Source organism: Ipomoea triloba, chromosome 5 (genome assembly GCF_003576645.1).
Source record: "Ipomoea triloba cultivar NCNSP0323 chromosome 5, ASM357664v1".
Lineage (NCBI taxonomy): Eukaryota > Viridiplantae > Streptophyta > Magnoliopsida > Solanales > Convolvulaceae > Ipomoea > Ipomoea triloba.
This window is the reverse complement of record NC_044920.1, coordinates 6,728,432-6,742,027: the sequence shown is the minus strand read 5'-3', so window position 1 is coordinate 6,742,027 and position 13,596 is coordinate 6,728,432. Positions and strand designations below refer to the sequence as shown.

General features: G+C 32.6%; 1 pseudogene; it reads right to left on the bottom strand.

Annotated features, from left to right (window-relative positions):
- Window positions 1-94: 94 nt before the first annotated feature.
- LOC116020166 lies at window positions 95-2,842 on the bottom strand (annotated as a pseudogene).
- Window positions 2,843-13,596: the final 10,754 nt, after the last annotated feature.

Below are 13,596 nucleotides of genomic sequence, written 5' to 3'. Positions count from 1 at the left end.
ACTAAGCACACATCAAATTTGTCCTTCTTCCTCATTTGTATTTGTTCATCTCTTTCTTGGAGAATTTTTGTATCTGCAATCTCTACTTCTCTGTCTGCTAAACCAGCCTTAGCGTAGCTATGAAGGTTTAAGCCGTCTTTGAACAATTCATCCGTAGGTCTCCTCCCAGTGAGCATTTCCAAGATTAGTATGCCAAAGCTATATACATCACCTGCTTTTGATGGCCTGCTTCCCATACTCCACAAATGAAAATAATAATAAAAAAAAATAAAAAAAAATAAAAAAAAAAAAGTGACTATCCAAATGTAGGTTACAAGAATAAACGCATTAGAAAGTACAAAGAAGATTGGAGAAGTCTTTATTAGGCATTAGTTTAAATTATAAAACTTACCTAGAGGCGCGTATCCAATAGTTCCTTGTACTCCTATAAAACTATGCTTGTCTGAGAGCTTTCAATCCTTTTTTGTACAAATCTTGCCAGTCCAAAATCACTTACGTGTGCAGTCATGCTTTCATCCAGGAGAACATTACTCGGCTTGAGATCGCAATGGATTATTGCAGGTTCACAGTCATTATGAAGATAATCCAAAGCGCATGCCACATCAATGAGAATGTTTAACCTTTCAACTAAACTTAACCTCCCATTGTCTTCAATCCGGGAATTCTCTTGGGGACTAAAATGCAACCAGTTCTCAAGGTTCCCATTATCCATGTATTCGTAAACTATAGCCTTAAAATCATTTCCTTGAAGATCAAATCCTGAGCAAGCAGTTAGTACCTTGACAAGATTGCGGTGTCGGGTGTTTTTCAACACCTCACACTCAGCAACAAAACTTTGAGAAGCTCCATGGAGTAAAAGATCAAGTACTTTCACTGCAAAAACAGTTCCATCATGATCAAAACATCCTTTATATACAGTTCCGTAACCACCAACTCCTAGTAAATTTTCTGCAGAGAACCCATTAGTGGACTTGAGGATAGTTTGATAAGACGCCCTTATTAAGGTGAAGTTTTCTTGCAAATCAGGAAATGATTCCTTTCTTTGTCTTCTTAACCATCTAAGGCATAGAAGAAACACAACAAGGATTAGCCCAATCCCAAAAATCAGAGGAATTACTATTTTCAAATAACCTTCTGAATTCTTCTTTATGGACTTTGTAGTGTTGCACCTAGGGAGGTTGAGCTGAGGTATGCCCCCACAGAGCTTTTTATTTGCTGCAATCGAAACAAAGTTTGTGTTGTTGAAGATTCCTGTGGTAGGTACTGCTCCTTCAAACTCATTGTATGAAAGATTCAAATTCTGTAAAAATTTGAAGTCTTTCAAGAAAGTTGGGATTTGACCAATCAAATGGTTGTGAGAAAGTTGTAAGAATTGCATACCCCTCAAATTTGCCAAAGCTCATGGAATTGGGCCTTCAAGATTGTTATTTGTTAGATTCAAGATTTCCAAGTAAACACAACTACCAAGCTCGGGTGGAATAGGGCCTGACAATGAATTATATATAAGATAGATCCAAGATACCTAGATTTTTCAAATATCCAACCTCTTTTGGAATAGAACCTGCCAACTGATTGTAAGAGAGATCCAAAGCAATTGACAAAGATGAGAGGCTAAGAACTTCCTTTGGGATGTAACCACTAAGGTTATTGTAAGAAAGATCTAAGGACTCTAGGTTTTGACATTTTCCCAGACTTGCAGGAATTGTATCATGGAGGTAGTTTTCTCGAAAACTAAGGTGTAATAAAAGGGTTAGATTTCCTAAAGAAGATGGAATTTTTCCAAAAAATTTGTTTCCAAATAAAATCAAAATTCTCAGATTACCAAGATGCCCAATCTCAGGTGGAATTTCTCCGCTGATTTTATTGTCAAACAATTTCAATGTCTGCAAGCTGATGAGATTTGAAATCCCCCTTGGGATGTTTCCTGAAATCTTATTGCTCCTAAGGGAAAGATATATAAGGTTTCTTGAAAGGTTAGTGATTGATGTAGGCAAGAAACCTCCAAAATTATTACCACCAAGCTCCAATTTCTCTAAACCGGTTGCATTGGCCAATGAATAAAGGAATTTCAAGTCAAAAACATTCCCTTCCCCAAGATGGTTACCTCCCACCAAAAATTTCTGTAGTTTTTTCAACTTTCCAAGGTCGGGAACTTTTCCTGTTAGTCTATTTATATTTGCAGAGATGAACAATATGTTTGTTGCATTGGATAATGTAATAGGAATATTTCCTGTGAAATTGTTCCGATGAATTTCAAAATAACTAAGATGGGGAAGTGTGATGAACATGTCTGAGTACTGGAACTCTCGCCTTCGCTACTATTGCGGCTTTCACCATCACATACGGACCCATGAATGTCGTAACTGTCATTATCACTACCACTTACAGTGGTAGTATCTATACAGATTTGCGACTGAAGATAACTGTCAATGCAACCATTAATATGATTATTCCAACTATATTGAGCATCATACATATAACGATTATAGTAGGGATCTTCACTCGTAAATACATTAGTCAGATAGCTAGAATTCCGATCACTATAACTAGAAAAAGGTTCATTCAAAAAAGAATGATCGTTGTCAATCTCAAAAATATGATTTTCAATATCAAAAACTACAAAAGTGTTATCGGAGATGAAATTCTCATTGTCTTTAACGCCGAATAAATGATCAACATTACTGTAACTAGAATTGTCACGATCCTCCCAACTCTGAATGTTTTTAACCGTATCTTTTATATTCGGATCTTCACCGGTAGTTTCAATAGGACCAAGACTGCTATTTAGCCGACACCTGCGTTTGAACTCCTTCTGAAACGAAAAAATCCTCCACTTTTCCATAGAGTTTTCTTGCCCCTATTTGCATGAAAATACAATAGAAAATACAATAGATGGAATAGTTGTTCGATCTTAAAATAAAAAATTTAGAAAAAAAAAATGATTTGAATATCTTGTTTCTTATCAGAATAAACATAGAAATCCAAGCACTAGGACTATTAACTAATTAAAGGGTGTGAGTCTTGGGTATGGGTATTGTAATGGGGGTGCGTATTAAAAAAAAAGTTCTACGGGAATCGGGGGTAAGACTTCAGTATAAGTATACACTATATAGGACTCTGGCGAAACCACCCTTTCTCATTAGCTCATTAGATTTTGAAAAAGTTTCACCATCGAAAAAGATATTTGTTCTCCCCTATGAACAAAGAACAAAAAAATTCGTAAAATCTCGTCTCCGTCTAATAACTAATTAATCTAAATCTTTCATTCTAAATCTTTAATTACTTAAGGTACTGTTTGATTCAATGTTTGTTCAATGACTCTTTTACCCGCAAATGCAACGTAAGCATTGGGTTCGACAATGATAATATCCCCTAACATACCAAAACTGGCTGTTACTCCACCAGTTGTAGGAGATGTAAGGATTGATACATAAAATAACCTTTTATTTAATTGATACTCATATAAAGCAGACGATATTTTAGCCATTTGCATCAAGCTCAAACTTCCTTCTTGCATGCGCGCACCCCCCGAAGCACACACTATAATAAGAGGTAAAAATTTGTTGGTAGCGTGCTCAATCAAACGGGTGATTTTCTCCCCGACTACGGATCCCATACTACCCCCCAAAAAATGAAAATCCATAACCCCAATTGCTACGGGAATACCGTTTAGTTGGCCTATGCCTGTTTGAACAGCTTCAGTTAATCCTGTTTTTCTTTGATAAAAATCAATACGATCTTTATAAGTCTCCTCCTCCTCCCCCTCCGAATCAAATTCAATGGGATCCCGAGAAACCATGTATTCATCCATAGGCTCCCACGTACCCGGATCGATCAAAAGTTCAATTCTATCTGAACTACTCATTTTCAAATGATATCCACATTGTTCACAAATATGCATTTTTGATTTCAAAAATTTCTTATAATTTAATCCATAACACTTTTCGCATTGAACCCACAAATCCTTATATTTTTTAGTTCGATCGAGATCATTAGAACTTTCGCTTTCATTCTCATTAGAACTTTCTGTTTCATTCTCATTAGAACTTTCTCTTATAGTTAAATCAACACCCTTCGTATGAGTTCGTCTACTGGAACTCTCGCCTTCGCTACTATTGCGGCTTTCACCATCACATACGGACCCATGAATGTCGTAACTGTCATTATCACTACCACTTACAGTGGTAGTATCTATACAGATTTGCGACTGAAGATAACTGTCAATGCAACCATTAATATGATTATTCCAACTATATTGAGCATCATACATATAACGATTATAGTAGGGATCTTCACTCGTAAATACATTAGTCAGATAGCTAGAATTCCGATCACTATAACTAGAAAAAGGTTCATTCAAAAAAGAATGATCGTTGGTGGGACTTTGCAGCCACATTAATAGCCAACATGGATGAAAGGTTGAATAGATCAGAGAAGGGGCTATAGTGCCACTCAAATTATTTAGGTTAACTAAAAGGTATTGTAGTTCACATAATCTACCTAGAGAGTAAGGTATTTTTCCAAATAAGTTGTTAATGGAGACATCAAAATGATTAAGCAATGAAAGATTTCCAAGAGAATGGGGAATTTTACCACTAAGGTTGTTGTGATGAAAAGAAAGGGCACGAAGATTAGTTAGGGTGCCAAGCTCGAGTGGAATATTGCCCTCAATATATGAAAAATCTATAAGTTGTAAGTTTTTACATGCAGAAATATTTGACGGTATAAACCCATTAAATGAATTATTGTTCAAATGCAAAATTTGTAATAAATGACCAATGTTTTGCGGGATGTCACCTGAAAAACTATTGTTTCGGAGATCCAAAGCCTTGAGAAAGCTCAAGTTTCCAATGTGAGAAGACACTGATCCCACCAATTTCAAGGAGGTGAGGTTTATGGACCTGACTCTCCTGTGGCGGCGGCTACACAAAACACCATGCCATTCACAGAAATGGATGGTTTCATTCCAAGAGGCCATCACACCAAATGGATCATCTTTGATCATTTTTTTGAATTCAAGAAGTGAAACTTTGTCTGTTTCATTACCCCCGGTAGCTTGGAGGCCGATGAAATGAAGGGAGATGCTAGAACCAAGAAAGTGAAGAAACACAAAGAAAGGATAGTCTTAGTGGAAAAGAAATAAAGAGTGGGAAAAGCCATTATTAGTATGGTGCGATGTGGTGTGCCAAAGGAAGATGCTAAGTCTTATATAGCATGTGCATGTATATATGAATGCCACACTATTTCAGATGAAAGCCTGATTGAGATAAAGGTCATTCAAACAACTAAAGAAGAAATACAGATTGGCATATTAAAGTGCTAATTTTAAAAAATTTAAAATGACTCACAAAAGCTTTTCTTATCAAAGAAAATAAAGATTAAATTAAATATATAAATAAATTTAGTTAAAGCAATAAAGCAAAGTACACAACTCGAATGGCCCGTCAATATATAACTAACTCTTCTTCCAAAAGGTTGAATCCCCAACTCAAGTTCAGTACTAGATGTGTTGTCACGATGGGGTCATGTCGTTACTGCCATTGCGACCATCATCAGTAGGCGAAGGAGCATAGGAGTTCGCGATTGACCTCACGGCGTGACCTCCTAGACTAGACCTTAGATCCAGGGGTTCACACTGGCATTCACGACGTGACTGCCAGCGTGACCCCCAGGATCTGCGACCTGGTCTAGCACCTCACGATGGACCTCATGGCATGAGATCAACCGTGAGTGATAGGACTAAGTTTTTTGTCTTTGGACCTCACGCTGGTGGTCATGACGTAAGTACCGCCGTGGCTTCAAAGGCATGAAACCTGCACTACGATGTCATGGTGGGACTCACGGCCACCCCCAAAATAAAATTCGGATTCCGTCTTCCCCTTGATCCTTGTGATGCTCTCCTGTCTCTGTTTTGCACCTCGTTGCCGCATTATCTTATACAAGTCTTCTTCTTCCATGCTCGTTTATGCCTTCACCCAATCTTTCCTTCAATAAAACATACACCAATAACAGCTAATATGTGACTGTTGTGAAGGGATTTTTGCAACTATTATACAACAGTCGCAGTACTAGGGTCGAGGAAAGCCTTGGACTTTCTGCGAATATTGTTAAACAATCGCGGAATGTTGAGCATTCGCGGCCATTCTTTGAGAAGAACGGTTGCAAATTATTTTTTTTTATTTGTGACTTTCCACGATCGTTCCTAGTACAGAACGGTTGGGGATTATTTTTTTGCTTCACTTTCCGCGGCTGTTCTTCACATAGAACGGTCGCAAAAAATGTTAAAAATTGTTTATCTCATCAGCGTCTGTTCTTGATGAAGAACAGACACGGATGTTTTTTAAAAAATATTTTATTTATTTTAAAACCGTACTCCTAATTTTTTAAATTCTTGTACTACTCAAAATCCATATCAACGCATGCTATATACTAATAACTATCAATAAACTATATATCAACACAATATAATTTATTTATCAACACACTATATATCAACACAATATAATTTATCTAACAAAACAATATTATCAACACAAATACTATCAACATATGGAATACAAATTAACTAACACAATATTATCAATACACTTTCAAAACCATAATATAGTTAATACAGTACTTTCAACACAATAATAAGTTATCAACACAAGATAATATTTAATCTAAAACAAAAGTTACAACTTACACGCACTCTTCCAAGAAGTATTTTACCCATAGTTCTCGAATTTCATATATTTCGTTGATAGAGTACGGATATTGCTTTCAAATGCCTACAAAATAATTTAATTAATAAAATTATTAAATATGTTAATTAAAAAAATATAATTTAACTATACATAGTTCTGTTTAAATTCACTTACATTATCGAAACAATCAACATATGAATATTTTATCATGATGTCAAACATGTATCGCATGACATAATATCCACACTCAACACCTCCTGGCTGTATCAAGCACTACAAAGTACATATATATTTTAGTAATTTAAACAATTTATTAAAATTCAAAATATCACACTAAAACTTTAATTCAATTTTCATGCATACTTTGCATTGCTTCCAATTGATGTTCCTAACATGTTCATTCGTCCGAATAGAGCGAAATGCTCTATATTAATAATAAACATGCATAAAAATTTGTGAGGTGGTGAAGTAGAAAATGGATTTGATTCTGAGAGGAGTTAGCATTTGGGCGTAAAAGACAATGGAAAGTTTTGGCCACTTCACAAATACCAAAAGAGAAAATGGAAAAGAAATACTCCGTATAATAGAAGTAAACGACAAATTTGATCTCATTATTTTAGCCATTAAAAATTTCCGATTACTTCTCTCTGGTAATTTGACCGAAGGGATTGATATTGAGAAAATTTGGATCGAAGGGACTGAAATTAAGAATAATTAATATTAGCATATCAAATTTATGATTATAATTTATAACATTATTTTCTCAAAATTTGAGTTTCGAAAATGAATCTTTCAAAAGAATAATTGGACAGTTATAAAACTAGAGAAGCTAAAATTAAAGAAATAGAGTAAATGGGCCTGTTAACAAATTGTTACTGAAGTAAAATGGTTTAAATTATAGTTGTCCATATAATTAAGAAGTGTAGGTCAAAGGGTGAGAACTTGGGGATTAACGAGGTGATGGACTTGCGATTTTACTTCCTTAAACAGCTATTGGATAGAAGTTTTGAAGGGAATTAGTCTAATATAAGCTGAAAAATCAAATACTCTGCTAATTTATAAATGAAATTATTTCAATATATCCAAATACTTTTATTTATTTAACTACTTTTTATATGCACAATGTGTAAAAATAAATGTTCATTAAATATAATTATAGTAGCATTTAGTATATACTAATGGAAGTTTGACAATGTAAGCTAAAGTAATTTTGTCTGATAAAAATAATAATCAAATATATGTATTGTAATATACAACTCAATAAACATAGGAGTATAAACATAAATCATGAGCACTAATATAAATTCACTCTTATATGGTTTTTTTTTTTAGATTAGATTAGCTAGCACTTCATTAAAGTATACCTTAAGAAAGACAGGGAAAGACTCCATTCAAAAAGACTTGAAAGTAAAAGAAGCATTATCGCCAAATTGTGAGAAACGGACAAACCATCTTTCGAAGAATCATTATTCTATTTACCATGCTCCGTATAGTTATGTGGACCTGAATAGAAGATACATTTTTAATAGGGAAAATGGCATCTTTAGTCCCTGAGTTATAGGGGTAGTGTAAACTCAGTCCCTGAGTTATGGGTGTATGCGAGTTTAGTCCCTCAGTTATTCGCGAAGTGGCGAGTTTAGTCCCTGACCATTAAATTTGACGAAAAAATTAAAAAATATTCAAAATTTGAGGGATAAAATAGGAAATTCACATTTTATTCTTCTTCTTATATCAAAACCACTTTTACAATATTATTTTTCACTTCTTATCCTAATTATTTTCAAGATTCTTCAATTTTAAAAACATTTTAATAACTTTCAAATGACTTGTTAGGAACCTGACTCTCGTATAACACACTTAAAACTTAGCACAAACAAAGAAATGCATGATCATTGTATTTAGGTGTATGAAACACACTATCCTAACAAGTTTTTATCTTTTTACTAAGCAACAAATGTAATAAAATTAAAACTTTTGAGATTTTTTTACACACTATCCTATCTCAAAAGTTTTAATTTTATTACATTTGTTGCTTAGTAAAAAGATAAAAACTTGTTAGGATAGTGTGTTTCATACACCTAAATACAATGATCATGCATTTCTTTGTTTGTGCTAAGTTTTAAGTGTGTTATACGAGAGTCAGGTTCCTAACAAGTCATTTGAAAGTTATTAAAATGCTTTTAAAAATGAAAAATCTTGAAAATAATTAGGCTAAGAAGTGAAAAATAATGTTGTAAAAGTGGTTTTGATATAAGAAGAATAATAAAATGTGAATTTCCTATTTTACCCCTCAAATTTTGAATATTTTTTAATTTTTTCATCAAATTTAATGGCCAGGGACTAAACTCGCCACTTTGCGAATAACTGAGGGACTAAACTCGCATACAGCCATAACTCAGGGACTGAGTCTACACTACCCCTATAACTCAGGGACTAAAGATGCCATTTTCTCTTTTTAATATATTAAAGTTATATTATTTCTGTACAGAAGGTACACTATTTAAATATTCAAGGTAAATTATTTTGTATACTATTAAATAATGTACATTTAGTACAAAATTAATATACTTTTAGTATATTTGATCTCTTCTTTTTTTTTTCCAGACTTTTGGCATTAGCTATATCATATCAATAGATCAGTGAATGTGTGTGCTCACACTTTAGCCCGGACTGCACGTTCGTACACTGATCTTCATAGTTGGTTAGGTGTCCCCCTCATTGTATTTCTCAATTGATTAATTGAGTTTGGTTCTTTCAAAAAAAAAAAGTATGTTTTTTTTTTTTGACAAAAATCAATTATTAAATAAATTAAAACTAAAATAACGTTACTTAAAGTATCTCTAAATTACTAACCTTGTGGTGTGTCACAAAGTGACTTTTTCAAATGAGAAGTCTTGAATTCGAGTCTCCGTAGGAACAGTGTTTGTTATAATAGGTGGTGATGACAATGATTTGGAAATAATAATAATAATAATAATAATAATAATAATAATAATAATAATAATAGTAGTAGGTGGTGATGACAATGATTTGGAAATTAGTTTATAGAGATGTATTTAATAATAATAATAATAATAGGTGGTGATGACAATGATTTGGAAATAATAATAATAATAATAATAGGTGGTGATGATAATGATTTGGAAATTAGCTTAGAGGGATGAGAAATACAGGAAAATATAGAATACGGAAATATCTTTGAACTAAAAATTTAAGATGACATTTTTTGTCACTTTGAACATTCTTTCAGTTGACTAGAACGAATATTTTTCTTTAACTTTATTTTATATGAATAACCTAGCACGAAAAAATTCAAAAAATGACTTTCATAAGTCATTTATGTGTTTCCAAACAGACCATTAGAGAAAAATATATTAATATTAAACTCTTGAATCTTTTTTTTAGTAGTATTAACTCTGTTACAATATAGTATATTTTCATATTAAACTCTTGAATCTATTCCTTTTACGAAGGCAAATTATGCTATGAACCAGGGTTTACCTTATATTGTGTATCATGGTCTAAAAATAACATTTAAATTTTGTACCTGCAATTGACGTATTCTGTAACTGTAGTTAATCGTTTTTGTACCTTTAAACAAATTGAAGGCACATCGCATTGCTATTACCATAGCCGGATTTTAGTACGTGCAAAATATGCAACCGCACGGGGCCCCAAAATTTTGGGGGCCCCTAACCCAACCCTAACCCAATAGTTATTATATGTATTTGTGATTATATTGGCTCAAAATTAGGTTTTCATGAATGGTCTAAATTCTACTACGTATTATTCAAAAAGAAAATTTACTCCGTAATATTCACGCATATCACTTTTCTTCAATTCGCAGTCTATTTATACTTTGATAGGGTCTCACTTATTTACCATCATAGGGCCACCCAAATAAAAAAAAAAAAAAAACCGGCCCTGGCAATTACAGACACATAACATAACTATAAACACATAAACGGTTAACTGAAGGTAGAAAATATGTTAACTACAGACACATAACATGTTAACCAACATCTTGTGCCTGCAATTAACATATTTTGTACCTACATATAACAATTTATGTGAACCATGTTATGTATATGCAATTAACATATTCCGTACTTGCAGTTAACAGTTTATGTATATATAATTATCATGTTATGTGTCTGTAATTATCATTTGATGTGCCTTTAATTTGTTTACAGGTACAAAATGTGTTAATTGTAGACGCATAATTTTTGGATCAGGATTCACAATGCAATATGAACCCTGATCCATGGTATAACAATTATTTTGCGAATTAAACAATGGAATTGAATTCTTATTATATTTCTAGCATATCCTATTCCAATAGAATAAGATTCCTATTTCCTTAAAATGTATTTTGTGAACCAAATATATTGTAAAGAATAAATTAATTTTAATTTTAAGAAGACTTATTAAAGTGTTAAATTAAAAATTACTGAGAAAAAGATTTCCTTATCAAAGAAAAAATATATAAATTATAAATGAGTTAATTTCATTTTTTGTCATATATTTATAGGTGACAGTTCATTTTTAGTTTTTTATTTTTTTTTATAAGAACATCCACTTTTGATATTAGTATTATTGTGACATGATCATTTTTTGTCACCCGTCAACAAAATCGTTGAAATATCGTAAAATACAAATACATTTAGATCTTTTTTATACAAAGTAGGTTGACCCATTATATTTTTTATGTTTATTTTTTTGAAAAAATTTATAATTGAATACCGAAATGCCTTTGTATTTAACGACATTTAAACTGTTTTATTGATAGAGGACCAAAAATCGTCATGTCACAATAATATTAGGACCAAAAGTGGATGTTGTAATAAAAATGACTAAAAGTGAACTGTCACCTATAAATCTAGGACCAAAAAGAAATTAACTCATAAATTTTCATTTTGAATACACTCTGTTACAAAGCAGTATCCGTTCATATATACTTTCTCAACCTATTAAAACACAAAGAGATTTCATGACCTTCCATTGAAACAACTACTATATGTTACTTGACCGGTCATTGGTTATAAATTATAAATTCAGTTAAAGCAATAAAGCATGTTGAAAGTACACGTACAACTTGAAAGACCCGTCAAGATAAATACGGAGTATATATATTCTTTGCTGATAAATACCGAGTATATATATTCTTTGCTGTTATTATTAAATCAAAAGTGTGAATTACTTTAGCAAAAAAGTGTTTATACATTATACTACACAATCAAAAGTGTCAATTACTTTTAGGGTGTGTTTGGTTCGCACATGGGAATCGGAATCGGAATGGGTATCAAATAATTGGTAATGGTAATGGGTTTTGGTGAAAGTATTTAGCATGTTTGGTAGTTGGGTGGAATGGGAATGGTTATTAATAGTTGAGGAAGAAAGGAGGAAGGGAGATGAAACCCTTATATAATAAGGGTATGGGTTTTATCATTAATGGGGTATTCCAAACCTATAGTAGCATTCACAAAACCTATCAACCAAACACAAGCAATCACTTTCATACCCATTCCTTATGCCTAAACCCACCAACCAAACACACCCTTAGTATAAAGGAGCCATTGTGAGTCAATAAAGATAAACGAAATTTATGGGTGCGTTTTTTGCTACAATTAAAGAATTAGGGGGACTTAATCATAATTTAATGGGGATAGATGAATAATGTAGAAATTGTTGTAAATTATTGTGTATCCTTTTGTGAATCTTGTACAATCATACAATCAAATACTCAGAACAATACGGAAGGGGTGGATTTGAGTCTCACTAGAAGCAATGCTGACTCTTTGTGCTTTAGTAGGTTGAGAAAGTAGTTATAAATATATACTACATTGTAATAGAGTCAGTAGTATTAAAAAAAAATACTTAGAACAATACATGCAAAGCAGAAGAGTGAAAAATAAAAGTAGAGAAGAAGACTGAAAAAAGCAGGAACCGTCTCTTTCATCCATAATTAACATGAATTCTGTGCATTATGAACGCGAACTGAAAAAGCAGGAACCGTCTCTTTCATCTATAATTAACATGAATTCTTTGCATTATGAACGTGAATTATGTACATTACGAAGTCAAATTCTGTGTATTGGACTAGGGTTTATAGTGCACTGTGAACCCTAGTCCACGATATAAATTGCCCTAGGAAAACCCTGTGATAAAAATCTAGTCGGGAAAAAGAGTCTATGATGTATTTCAATAGATGTGTTATAGGGGTTGCCTCATTAAAAATTTTAGCCTAAGAAAATCCAGAGAAAAAAAAACTTAAGTAAAGAAAAAAAAGTATAAGCATAAGTTTTTTGAGCATAATCTTCGAAATAACCAACCATAAACCTTCAGTGTATAATTTTCAAGATTTTGGGTTCATCTATATAAATATTTATATGCAACTTTCTCATTTTCTATTCGGATATAAATTTATAACTTTGTACTGGAGAGTTTAATTAATGTTCATTCTTCTTGGACGTAAAAAGAATTGAGTTTTTTATTTATTTATTGATATTTGGTTATACAATAATTATTATAATTTCTTTGTAAAAATAGAAAATTAGAGCCCTTAAGTCAAATTGCTCGAGCTTGATGAGGTTTTATTTTTTAAAATAAATCGAGTTTCGAACTTTAACTACTCGGATAGTCGGATGCTTGATTATATTTCACTCCTAGATGCACCAGTAAAGTCTTTAATAACCAAGAAAACACATATGCACATAGCCATATAAATTGCCCTTTAATGAGACTGAAAAAAAAAATCGCTACTTGAATATTTATTGCCTATGAGAAATATATACGTTTCAAGCTTTTGCAAGGAGAAATTTTTATTGGTATAAATTCACTGATAATTATTGTTCAAATGCAAAATTTTCAGCTTATACAAATTTGCAGAAAGAAGGGGGAGGGGGGGGGG